Source organism: Crinia signifera, chromosome 1 (assembly GCF_055691185.1).
Source record: "Crinia signifera chromosome 1, ASM5569118v1, whole genome shotgun sequence".
In the NCBI taxonomy this organism is placed as follows: domain Eukaryota; kingdom Metazoa; phylum Chordata; class Amphibia; order Anura; family Myobatrachidae; genus Crinia; species Crinia signifera.
In genome coordinates, this window is record NC_139217.1 from 317,894,245 (window position 1) to 317,909,043 (window position 14,799).

Sequence of the window (14,799 nt, forward strand, 5' to 3'; positions counted from 1 at the left end):
CCGCCCCCTGTGCATGCGCAGTCACAGCTTATAGCCGGGCAGCTAATAATCGGAAGGATCTGGCGACATCTTGGGAGATAGGGAGAAATACTTAAAAAGCAGGAAACTCCCACTAAATGCGGGAGGGTCAGCAACCATGACATTATCTATCTATCTATCTATCTATCTATCTATCTATCTATATATATATATAGGTATGGAGAGTGGATTTCCCGGCACTCGTAGGACTTTCAATAATGAGACAACCAAACTGAACAAGTCAGATCGACGTTTCGGTTTTAATACCGTTTTCAAGATCTTGAAAACGGTATTAAAACCGAAACGTCGATCTGACTTGTTCAGTTTGCTTGAAAACGGTATTAAAACCGAAACGTCGATCTGACTTGTTCAGTTTGGTTGTCTCATTATTGAAAGTCCTACGAGTGCTGGGAAATCCACTCTCCATACCTGTATCGTCAGCCCGCCTGACTTCACCGTGCACCGGGGCACCTCAACCCCAGTTGGGGTTCACCATCTGGAGTGCCAGCCACCTCTTCACTATATATATATATATATATATATATATATATATATAGAATATAGATGATTGGTTGGACTCCACAGGTCCACAGGAGAAACTCCTGATGGACCGTACTGCATGGCCACACCCATAATTATGAGCTCCTGTCACTTTGATTCCCCGGACTTGGATCTCGGAATGCGTGTGTTGGGGGGGTGTCCCATCCGCGGTGTGTCCCATCTGGGGGTGCCTATGACACATGTCACCTGGGTGCCTGTCAGGGGCGGATCCAGGATAAAATGACAGGGGGGGGCACCATGATAAAAAAGGGTTTGGGTGGGGGAGGGGCGGTGTTAGTGGTGCCAGTGTACATGCTAAGAGAGCGGCAGGAGAGGGTGGGAATGGAATTAAAAATAGGCCCTGGCATTTAAAGTACGCAAAAAAAGGGAGGTGGACCACTAAATTAGTGGAAGATTGGGCGCTAGTTAGTATCAAATACAGAAAAAATAATTAATTAACTTATAATATTTTAAAATCTAGTCAATCTATATTTTAGCTTGCAGTTATCCCATGTGTATCAGTGTGGATACACCTGATCTGTCTATCGCCCGACTTTTTAGGGTACAGGTTCTAGACAGATACGAATAAAGACAATATAGGAACAAAGATGGAGTGTCTGCGCTGTTTTTATATATCTATTTGCACCATGGATGAAGTCACTTCACATACACAATTTTTGTCTTTTTCTAAATAATGATTTTCATTTATTTGTATAAAAAAGAATTAATCATATAAAATACAGTACAATTTTATAGGCGGCCACCTACAGATATATAAGATAGTATTATAGCAACTGCATAACTGTTTTATATATCATGCAATCGATATGTAAACAGAGGATGAATACACAAATATATATAAATATTTCTATATAAAAAAAAATATATATATATATATATAAAAAATTAATCACACATATATATATATATATATATATATATAAAAAAAATTAATCACACACATATATATATATATATATATATATATATATATATATATATATATATATATATATATATATATAGAATATAGATGATTGGTTGGACTCCACAGGTCCACAGGAGAAACTCCTGATGGACCGCACTGCATGGCCACACCCATAATTATGAGCTCCTGTCACTTTGATTCCCCGGACTTGGATCTCGGAATGCGTGTGTTGGGGGGGTGTCCCATCCGCGGTGTGTCCCATCTGGGGGTGCCTATGACACCTGTCACCTGGGTGCCTGTCAGGGGCGGATCCAGGATAAAATGACAGGGGGGGGCACCATGATAAAAAAGGGTTTGGGTGGGGGAGGGGCGGTGTTAGTGGTGCCAGTGTACATGCTAAGAGAGCGGCAGGAGAGGGTGGGAATGGAATTAAAAATAGGCCCTGGCATTTAAAGTACGCAGGCCCACCAAAGGCGTGCTCCGGAAAAGGGTGTGTGGCCACTCAACAGGGTGCGTGTCAACACCATATACAACTTCTACACATTATGCAACAAAATACTAGACCCCATTATACTTGCCCCTTACACATGATGCCAAATGGAATGAGCCAAAATTCAAATAATGCCACATGGATTGTGTCAAAATTCACAAAATGCCACATGGATTGAGCCAAAATTTACATAATAATACACACAGAATTGAGCCAAAATTCACATAATGCCAAATGGATTGTGTCAAAATTCACATAATGCCACACGGATTGAGCCAAATGCATAAAATGCCATACGGATTGAGCCAAAATTCAAATAATGCCACATGGATTGAGCCAAAATTCACATAATGCCACACGGATTGAGCCAAAATTCACATAATGCCACATGGATTGAGCCAAAATTCACATAATGCCACACGGATTGAGACAAAATTCACATAATGCCACACAGATTAAGCCAAAATTCACAATACACTTCATAAACAGGGACATTGTCCACCAAAGGCTCGCATTAAACATTTACACCATAATGTCCATTACACGTTAAGTTACACGCCATTATGTCCATTATGTGTTATGCCAAACACCATAATGCCTATTTAAAATTATGCTACATAAGTGCTGCTTCTCTACATGCTCATTGCCAAGGGTTCTATGCTCATTGCCAGAGGTTCCATGCTCGTTGCCATGTGGGATTACATGCTCATTGCTAAGGGGGTATACATGCTCGTGGTAAATGGGGGACAGCCGCCGCCAGGCAGAAGTGATAGCCACTGACAGTGGCAGAGCCTGGCTGTATTCAGAGCACTGCAGGTCCCGGCTATTTGAAATAATACCCCTTTCACACCAGAAAATGCATTCCCAGGTTGGCACCCTTTTACACCAGCCTAGTCCTTGCATTTTCTAGTGTGAGGGGTAGAGAAAACCACCCCCCCCCCCCCTTTAACCAGTTATCTAATTTAACCGGCTATATCTTCGGAACCAACTGACCCATTTACATGAGACAAGTGTTATATTGAAGAACTTTTGAGTGGGCTTTGAATGATTTTGGTCCAGTGAAACTGGAATGTTTGGTTCCAGAGTAATCTGCCCTCAAAGAACATGAACAGCCATGAAATTACATTTAAAAAATAAAAAAATCGGTTTACACGCAATATCTCTGAAAATGATTGACCGATTTGGACCACCCTGGTATCATATTGAAGGCCCAGCGATTTGGAATTGAATGAAATCAACCACAAGCTTCTGTGATGCCAGGGCGGGAACTGGCAGCCATTGGAACCGGGTGGGGGTCGGAATTGACGGGTCCCATATTATCATATGGGGAAAAAACGTTACAGATTTGCCAGGCGATATCTCTGGTTCCCGGGGGGCTAGAGACACAGGGCTGGGCTAGTTGGAAAACCTTGGTCCTCAGCTACAAAATGACAGGGGGCACGTGCCCAGGTGCCCCCCCCCCCTGAATCCGCCACTGGTGCCTGTGACACCTGTTATCTGAGCTACTGTTCTGGTTTTTATGACATCCCCAGAACATAATCTCTCCCTCCCCATCGCACAGGTGACAGCTGCCACAGGCACCCTCCCAGACCAGACACTACAAGCTCTGGAATGACAGTTTCATGAATATGCTCTGGAATGAGTCTTTTCGTCCAGCGTTATGAGGTCAGGTCAGGTTCTGGGTTTTACTCATTACCTGCATTCCCCTGGTTGCCCCTTACATTTTATATTTTATACGTGCCTCTGGAACATTATTCCGCACACTACAATGCCTCAATGTGCACAATGGGGGTTATTCTGTTCACTCCTTCTGGAAAATTCCTTCTTAATGGAAAAGTTCACCAAACCCCGCCAGGCAAACGACCGCCCCCCTGCCGCCCCCTCAAAGTGCGGCTTCGCCCGAACAGCTGCGAATGGATGTTTTGCATAAACATACATTCGCATGGCTCGGGTAACCGCCCACATCTTTCGATGGTCACCGACCATCGAATGATGTTTAGCATGCACGCATATATAAGTGACTTTTCAGTTGCGTATATATGCGCACACGCTAGCGTGGATATGGCTGGGCAGCTGACATCCGGTGATGTCAGCCACCCGCCCCCCACACCCGCGTCACTGCCTCATTTCCATGAGAATGCCCAGCGTTCTCATGGGAACGCCCATGGAACGCTGGGCGTTCCCATATGGTAATGGGCCAGCCCGGCGCCCCCCGCCCATCTCCGCCCCCCCCCCCACGCCGGCATGGGTGCGTGCACCCGGCGACTCGAAAGGTGGGTGCACGCACCATACAAAAAAACAAGAGTGGTTGATTGCGCTAGAACATTTTGTACATTGTTAAATTATATAAATTTAAATGAATATAAATGGTCAGGTGTTAATATGTAATAGAAAATACATTTATTATGACATAATACAATAGTAAAAAAATAGAATAAAAGGTTGAATTAAAAATAGGGACGATGATGTAATAGTCACCCAAATCTTTGGAGCGGTGGATACCAGACTGGTTAGGGAATAATCCCAAATAGATGTGATGGTCCTGGATATGTAATTTGTAATCCAAGTTGGTTTGGGAAAACCCTCAAGTACCGTTTCCGCTTGTAATCCACAGAATGGTTCCCGGGCTTCCTTTAGGAGGTGGCGTGCCTCCACGATGTAACTTTGCCTCGGATAGTGGTTGGGGGCCGGTCAACAAGATTTGTGAGCGAGTGTCCCAGATCAGAAACGTATTTGCTGGTTTTTCAAACTGGTTTTCCAAACTGGTACATCCAAACGTATGGCAGCTTTTTCAAGGTGACTATTTCATTCAACTGATGGGGTTTAAATACCCTCTAAAATATTTGACATGGCACACCTGACCAGGTGATAATTACTTAATAAACTTACATATTAAAGCAACATATATAATAATATTATCTATATAATATGTCTCTGCATATTATATAGATAATATTATTATATATGTTGCTTTAATATGTAAGTTTATTAAGTAATTATCACCTGGTCAGGTGTGCCATGTCAAATATTTTAGAGGGTATTTAAACCCCATCAGTTGAATGAAATAGTCACCTTGAAAAAGCTGCCATACGACAGCGAAACGCATAGGTGCTACCTCAAAGGGACCCTGACAACCAGCACCCTTCTTATACTGTTTGGAGTTTGGAAAACCAGCAAATACGTTTCTGATCTGGGACACTCACTCACAAATCTTGTTGACCAGCCCCCAACCACTATCCGAGGCAAAGTTACATCGTGGAGGCACGCCACCTCCTAAAGGAAGCCCGGGAACCATTCTGTGGATTACAAGCGGCAACGGTACTTGAGGGTTTTCCCAAACCAACTTGGATTACAAATTACATATCCAGGACCATCACATCTATTTGGGATTATTCCCTAACCAGTCTGGTATCCACCGCTCCAAAGATTTGGGTGACTATTACATCATCGTCCCTATTTTTAATTCAACCTTTTATTCTATTTTTTACTATTGTATTATGTCATAATAAATGTATTTCTATTACATATTCACACCTGACCATTTATATTCATTTAAATTTATATAATTTAACAATGTACAAAATGTTCTAGCGCAATCAACCACTCTTGTTTTTTTGTTTATTGTATTGGAGGTGACTCCCCCAATTTTAGATTGCAGCTGTACAGCCAAGCACACCCATATTGAAGCGCCTTTAAACAACTGATATAGATTTCTATATCTTCCCCTTTTTTTGCACGCACCATACGCCTGCACATGCGCAGATACCTGCCTGCGCATGCGCAGACGCACAACATCGGTACTGCGTGCGAATGCGAGCAGTACCGAACGGATCTGAATCAGGCCCCATGTGCACTGCAGGTGGGGCAGATGTAAAATGTGCAGAGAGAATTCGATTTGGGTGAGTTATTTTGTTTCTGTGCAGGGAAAATACTGACTGCTTTATTTTTACACTGCAATATAGATCTCACTTTGAAGTAAAACCCCACCCAAATTTAACTCTCTCTGCACAAGTAACATCTGCCCCACTTTAGGGCACATGGTTTTGTCCATTCGAGAAGGAATTAGCCAGAAGGAGTGAACCCGAATAACCCCCAATGTGCCGCACACTGCAATGACCCTGGCACAAGATACCGCACACTGCAATGCCTATGATACATTATGCCACACACTGCAATCCTCCTGACACATTATGCCACACAGTAAGTCTTCTAATTAATTTTAAATGATCTACTCTTTGCCAGGAGTGCCATGCTCATTGACAGGGATGCCATGCTCATTGACAGGGGTGCCATGCTCGTTACCAAGGGTGCTATACTAATTTTTAAGGGTTTACATGGTATAAAATGCAGCTTTGTTGAATCTGCATCTTCTCTGTGGTGTCAGAGCTAAGCACTCCTATCTCTTCCAGGTAACACTGTAGCACTGTGCTCCCTGTCTCCTCTAAGGCAGAGGAGTGCTATGGGTGAGTGGACAGGTGGGCGGAGGAGCAGTATGGACAGAGGAGTGGTACGGGCAAGTGGGCGGGCGGAGGAGCGGGCGGAGGAGTAGTCAGCGGGCAGAGGAGTAGTCAGCAGGCGTCAAACTACCCAGATTGCTGAGGCAAGCTACCAGTAGCTCGCAAGTGATGGGTTGGGGACTTCTTTTAAAACTTTAAATAAGTAGGCTATCTGCTACAATGGCTGACTCTATATAAAGATGGCATCAGGAACCAATTAACCACAAGTGGCACCTAGGTCCCATTGAAACCTAAGGTGCGCCTCTGTTTTTCATTTTCTACAGTTATATTATAGACTCGGCCCCCAACATTGTGTCTGCCTCCTGGTAACGCCTAAGCCTAACCATCAGCATTCTGAGGGTGTTGACATTTGACATAGTGATATTTCAGATGTCGACTTTGTGAACATGTCAAAATGATGCCTGTCCTCATGTTAAGCCATTATGAATGCCGCCACTGTAGATGTCTATTATGAGATCAGATACACAGGGCACAGTGAAAAAAGGGGCAGCCCATGGTGTTTGAGTTACTATGGTATGTATTCTCAACCTTTCTTGGAAGGGGGGCGGGGTTTGTTGTGCTTGCAGTATAGAGACTCCGCATTGGGCCACTTATGACACCATCAACTAGCCGAGTAACCCTTCCGATTATACAGACCGGCCACTGCAGCTCCAAAGCTGAGGCCAGGAAATCTCAGTCGGAAGACAGAGACCTTGTCCTGGACACTCCCATAAAATAGAGGTGTAATCACAACCAGGGCAGCCATCAGGGGGGACTGTGGGGTTTCCAGTCCCGGTGGCCAGGCAGAAAGGGGGCCCAGCACTGGAGTCTGTTAGGTATAATTTGTTATAATTTCACGTCACGCAATGTAGAGGTTGAGTAGTGCGGCCAGTGTTGCTAATGGAAGTCTCACCAGGCACGCCAGTGGTTTGACAAGGTGTCCTTGCCTATTTTGTCAGTCACGGACCCCACAATTTTGATGGCAGCCCTAATTGCCACCCCTATACAGTAGCACACGGTCAATCACCTGTCAATGCACTAGACATATATGACCCGCGCATCGGGTCAGACGGGATCTAAACATGCGAATCGGGTGAAATCGGGCCCAAATCACATAGTGTATGGGGGCCTTTAGTTAAGGTATGTTTAGTTAGAGCCATTATCATTTGGCTCTACTAGTTCATTTTAGGGCCCACGTTGGGGTTAAGGTGGGTTTGGGGTGAGGATTGGTGTGATTTGAACAGATGATTTTAATGTGAGTGCAATTTGTAAATAAATGAGTTGTGTTTATACAGACGGCGTTGCACTATGAACCTGATTCAAACCTGCTCGCTAAGCAGCTTATTTTGCTGCCTAATAAGCAGGTAAGGGGCACTCGCCGCCCCACCAAACACCCACCCCCTGCCGCCGGAGCCGCTCGCATCTCCTCTGTAACATGCGAGTACGAGAACACATCTCATCGCATGAGGCCAAAGGGAAGAGAAATCATTTGATGGTTGCCGACCATCGAATGATTTATCTCCCTTTCGGAAATCAAAGTCAGTCTAAACTGGCTTTTATTTCCGCCACTGTTTGACGAAAAAGGTGGCAGGCATCGGCCCATCTGCATTTCCAGGGGAGCGCCCAACATTTTCATGGGGATGCCCATAAAACGATAGTTGTCCCCCTGTGCGGCATGGAGTCCGCCCCCTCTGGAGCGAACGGCTCAGTGTGTGTAAAACTCACTGGAGCTGTTCACTCTCGGGGTCTGCACTTGCGCAAATATGTACATGCGCAGACCCCCATCATCGGAGTGGGCCCGAAATTCATCTCTGTCCGATCAAATCGGAATCACCCCCTATATGTATGTTTTGAAGTCTCTTGTAGCATAAAGATCTATACAGGAGAAAACAGCATCACTAACACTGATCCCTTGGTTGGATCTTATTAAAGCGAATCATTCCATATAAAATGTGAGTGCATCTGGATACATACAGACTACATTTTTTGTACCGGACATTACTTTTCACCATTTTCTTCTGTTTGAGTTTTAGGTGGTGACCGACTGAATCCTCATTTATAAAAAAAAACAGGTCTTTTTTGTGATAAGGTGATGGGATAACTGCTGGTAGCGCCATTGTGACACACGCTTTGTGTTCCTGTTTGGACACATTGGGCCTGATTCAGTCCTGCTCGCTAGTCTGCGTTACTCAACATCTAATGATTTTTCCTGTTTTCATTGTAAAAAGTAGGCCAGGACTTGCTTTTCAAGTGAACGCTATCGGACGAATTGGGGGCGGGTGCTAACGTCATGTGATGTCATCCGCCGGGCCCTGAGCAGACAGGGGCATGCCTGCATTTTGTGGGGTCCACCCAGTGTTTCTATGGGCGTGCCCAACGTTTTTGTGGGCATGTCCATGAAAAGCCAGGCGCCCACCCTGAAACATCCCCTGCCTGTCAATCAGATACAAAGCGCCCCGGCAAATGGAAAATCCACTGTAGGCACTCGCTGCGGGGATTTGCACATGTGCATTATTGACTCCCACTATCCGGAACGGGGCCATCGGTCCCACTATGCGGCAAATGAGTATATCATGTAGTCAGGGCCGGCGCCACCACTAGGCAGCTCTAGGCATTTGCCTAGGGCGCCGGCACCTGGAGGGCGGCAGTTCGCCCCTCACCCCCAGCGAACTGTGTAAAAAAATTGCTGCCCCGGCGTCCCTGCAGTGCTGGGGCGGTCAGGGGTGTCCGTGCCGTAGGGGTACCTGCGGCGACGTCATGTGTATAAAGCTTGCTGCGGCCGGCGGGGTCCCTGTAGTGAATAGCCAATAACTAGCGCTATGCGCGCGGCGGCGCCGGAAGCGCTAGTTATTTGCTATTCACTACAGGGACCCCGCTGGCAGCTTTATACACATGACGGCGCCGCAGGTACCCCTACGGCACGGACACCCCTGACCGCCCCAGCACTGCAGGGACGCCGGGGCAGCAATTTTTTATACAGGTACCACCCCCCCCCCCCTGCCACCTCCCTCCCCCCGGCACCGGGCGCCCCCACCCCAACTCGCCTGGGGCGCTCCGGTGCCTTGCACCGGCCCTGCATGTAGTACAATCAGTGCTATTTTACAGCAGGAACCAGCAGGAACTCAGTTCCTGAGCCTCTTATTAAATATGACATCATCAGGAACTGGGTTGCTGAACCTGTTCTGAACCAAAATGTAATTTCCATTAGATAAATTTTATTTAAAGTTCCTTGTGAGTGCCTTTATTTCTAAATACAATGTATACATCTCTTTCTCTCTCTCTCTCTCTCTCTCTCACTCTCTCTCAATGTTTTATTTAATCGACCCTCCCCAGACCCGGAGTTCCTGGACCTTTTTTCCCCAGAAAAATAGTACTGAGTACAATTCATGTGCATAGATACTGCTTGTAACTCATGATGGTAGCCCTGCTCTCCGCACAATCCCACTATTGAGGTATTCTGTCTGTCACTGTTATGTGCTACTCAATTGATCTTAATCCTTCATTGGAGTTTATATTTACAGCAATAATTGGAGGTGACAACATCCTAGGAAAAAAAGATCTGTTGGCAATTACCACCCTTTCCTGGCACTGTTCATCTTAACCTCCTTTCTTCAACTATTACAAGAAAGGTAATTTTCTATGTGTGTCAACCATATATTCCAGTTGTGTAATCTGCATATTTTATAAAAAACCACATTACAGATAAGGGCTAGTCACCTTTTAAGTCGCTGTCAGTCTTAGTAAACCAGTTTAAGCTCTGGGCTGTCAGGGATGCCTAAAAGTATAATGCAGTCACACTGTTGTAATTGCTGAAAAGAATTTTAAGTCTTGGAACATACTGTTTTATAATCAAGACTACGAAAGGGGTCAGGAATTGAAAAGACAGGCTAATTATCATTTCTATGAAAATAACATGTCACTTAGGGAATGGCAAGTCCTCTAAATTTCCATGAAATTAATTAAAGATGCACCTAATTTCAATGACCACTAGAGGGCAGAAATGTACAACAACTGCAAGAAAAAAATATGTTCCAAACTGTTACAATTCATTCGAACAGTATGAATTAAAAGCTAATCTGGTTTGTATTTAATACAGAGCTGAAGGAAAAATAGATTTTATCTCTTTTTCAAGTTTCTAGCATCACTCTACTTTATTGTATCTTTGATTTGAGCTGTTAATTTTATGTCGCTCCCTTTATTTTTATGCATATCTTTACAAGCAAAAATATTGGAGTAATAAACTAGACCGTTCTTCAAAGTTTTTTAAGGTAGTTAGTTGTTTTCTGAGGTACTTATTGGTCTGGAAAGAGGAACTGATTTTCTAAAATCCTACCTTTTATTCTACTTTTTCAACTTCTGTGATAAATCATAAAAATTATGAGAAATATCATTTTTTGTTGCAAAAAAATCTTCATATAGAAAGCTATTAAACAGACTGTGGAACATTGTTTAAATTAGGTTATATATTTGCTAGAGAATTATATAGTCAAATATTATTTCGAATTTTCATCTTAAATGTTATTTTAGTTTACAGACACGGTACTTAGAAATGCAATTGAGAGAGTAGGCAATCCAGGTTTAGGCCCAGGAGTCCCTCTGCGCTTGTGTACCTGGACAAGGACAGCGCAGGGGTTGCTGGGAAGAATCTGATTGGATCCCTCTCAGGGCCAAAAGAGAAAAGTAGCCCATGTGCTTCTGAGGGGTAATGCCACACAGGGCCGCCGACAGGGGGGTGCTGTGGGTACAGCTGTCCCGGGCCCCGGCCTCTGTAAGGGCCCGGGCAGCTCATTTTACCCACAGCAACCCTCCACTGTGTGCTGCCTGCACTGCGCCCGGTCCTCAGCAGGTCCCGAAGCACAGCCTGGCTTCTTCAATATAGGAAGGCAGCGGCCAAATAAATTGCTGCCTCGGCTTTTGAGCCAATCAGAGCTTGTGTACCATTAGCCAATCAGAGCAGCTACTAGTACACGAGCAGCTGGCTCACCCGCCGGTGCTGCATTTTAATTGGCCGCTGGCGTCCTGTATTGAAGAAGCCACGCTGTGCTTCGGGACGCGCTGTCGGGCGGTAAGTGAAGGATGATGGGGGTCCGTGGCGGGGGGCTTGTGGGGCCTGGACTGGAAATCAGTCCCGGGCCCCAAAATTCCTGGTGGCAGCCCTGATGCCACATAAAGATGGCATTACTCACTGACTCCAATAAGAGCAAACAATACTGTTTGATTCATGCTATCTAAAAAGTAATCTATGAAAAGGAAATCTAAGTACTTATTAGCTTTATGTACAGTATCTATCATGTCTATGCTATATATGGCAGTGTAGTGGCAGTTGTTGCCTTCTCCTCATATAGCAGAGTTTGGGAAATATATGACCACTGATGAAAAAAGTAGGCTCCTATGATGCCAGGAATAAGGGCTTATTCAGACCTGATCCCAAGGTTGCGAATTTGCACCGTGCAGGGATATTGATCAACTGCACATGCGTACGGCCCCAAATACCCATATGTGAGCCCATGCTGCGATGAAATGCTGCTACTTTTTCTATTCATATGTTGTGCGCAAAGTGATTGACAGGAAGCAGACATCAGGGTGTGGAAACTAGATGTTTAGTGGGAGTGCTAAGAGAAACGCAGGCCGGCCTAAGAAGATGATTGAAGTGTCTGGAAAAATGCTAGGCGTGCCTGAGCGTGTTATGGAAGGGTGTGTGATGTCAGCTCCAGGCCGGATTTGCCTTTTTCCAATGCATTGCTGAGTTAGTCCCCTGGCTACTGCGATCCTGCAATGACTGGTGCCCAGTGTAAAGATCACTCAATACTGAGCCTGTTACGTTGGGGTTTGGACATAATCGCACAACTATGAATAGATTTGTAGCCATACACATCTATTCGCACAGTGAGCACATTAATACACAATGCAGGATTTCACTCCATTGGGGCGGCATCTTAACTGTACTATGACCGTGTGATCAAGTCTGAATCAGGCCCAAAGTTCCCCACATTGTACCAGCTGTCAGTGCTGCCACATTTTATTTTGTTATGTTTTGCTAATTCACAGCAGCTATTTATTTATTTTAATTACAATGGGAGATTTTGGCTGATGAGGTTTTAAATAATGCAGTTACTGTATACAGCAACATATCTTCGTTTCTCAATATTAGGCAGTACAGATGGTGTAATGGTTAGCATTACTGCCTCACAGTACTGAGGTCATGGGTTCGATTCCCACCATGGCCCTAACTGTGCAGAGTTTGTATATTCTCCCCGTACTTGCGTGGGTTTCCTCCGGGTACTCCGGTTCGTTCCAACAATCCAAAAATATACTGGTAGGTTAATTGGCTCCGAAAAATTAACCCTAGAATGTCTGTGTGTGCATGTACATGTGATAGGGAGCATAGATTGTAAGCTCCACTGGGGCAGGGACTGATGTGAATGGTCAAATATTCTCTGTAAAGCGCTGCGGAATCTGTGTGCGCTATATAAGAAACTGCTAATAAATAATAAATAAATTGATGCTTGTTTTGTAGCTTCTAAGCAACTGTTCAGTTCCCCGATTGCTGCAAAGCATCATGGACGTAATGGACGTGAGAATCACACTAGTTTGCCTAAGGATTCACTTTAATGCTTGAAGTTGTTGTGATAGCCATGTAACACTTTTCACGCCATCCTATGAGTTATAGCACTCATAAAGTGCAGATAAGACACATGTTGTTCCAGATTATTCAGCCTGGAATTTCCTGTGAAATAAGGGTGCACCATAACATTGCTTTGCATTTATTTTCCAGCTCTGTGAGATTCATGGGAGTCTTTGTCTAGCCTTAGGGAACGAAGGCAGAAACTAGGTTTGCTTCCTGAGAAATAACTTGGTAGAGTTGTAATATATTTAATTTGCCACAGCACAAGATGACTGATATTGAAAATTGAACAATGTCAAGTACTGCAGGCAAAGACACAGCTAGATAAACAATGGCAAAAAAAATCACAGTAATTGTTCTTGCGATGATATCACACGCCACAGGGGAAAATGCTATTATTGAAAAAGGATAATTTTAACTATTGTCATAATATGACTAAACTATTACAGTTACAAAAACCTCTGAGCTGTTACAAGCAACACTTGTTTTTTTTTATTATTTTGGATTTTATAGCAAAGCAAAGATAACTTTCATAAGATTTGATCCTTTTCAGTGTAGTTTAACAGCAGAGGTTCTACCTGATATGGGAATGTATACAGGTCACCCATCAGCATTGTCAGTGCCAGAGTATTTGGTCACATGGGCCTGGAGCTGAAATTTATGAAAGGCCTATTGGTCTGACTAGTGATGTGGGCGTGTGACCGATGGCCTATGCCGGGCTGTGTTTTATTTTGCATTATAATTAGGTGATGTAAGCACTACAAAGATTGATTTAGCAATAGTCTAGCCCTGCAAACATAATTAGCCTACACTAACCATACTCAGACATTGGGAAAACATAACAGCACATGAACTGATTGGTGCTACCTGATTCTTCAAAGTGATGGCTATAAGTTTGTTCACCCTCAATGATGAACATGGAGTAACCATTGATGGTAGCAAACTATGCAATGATGAACCATCGATGATATCACCAAAGAATGCTCACATCTGCACTTTCACTGACTAGCCCATGGTCCGATTAGGACCTGCGTCAGGCTTTGTGGGTATATCGGTGGCAGAGTAAGGCTCCGTATCCCATAATCAATTGGGGGGAAGAAGGCATCAGGGAGCGAAACGATCTAATGCTGGCTGGCATTAAACTATGGATGATTGATAACCATAAATGGATGATAGGTAACCATAATGCTTTATCCAGTCAGGATACAGCCGGTCCCGACCTCTGGTAGAGGCTTCTGTCCTGGCAGAGATTGGAATGAAAATAAATCATCACGCTCCATGAGCCACTGGAAGAAACCAGAGCCACACAGATATCTTCCATGGTGAAGGCACACCGTCTATAAACACCTCACAGTGAGGGTAGATTTGTTGCACATACTTCCCTACATACTGTACATACTGTAGTCGGAAATTCTGGCTCCACTGACCAACCAGATCAGCAGAGATTCTAGGTTAAGTGCAGGACAAGTCATTTAAGACAGCAGCCAGTTGGCAAATAGAACCAGTTTAAACTTCCCCTAAGTGGACAAAAAACTACGTCCATGGAAAGAGTAATGGTACTTGTGTAATATCTGGGCTCCCGATTTTTTCATTGTATTGCATCGCATCACATTGCATCACATGCAATATAGTGGCATACAATTCATGCGATGCGATTTTTCATTGTAAAGACCCGGTTTTTAATTGTATAGTCACTCATGGG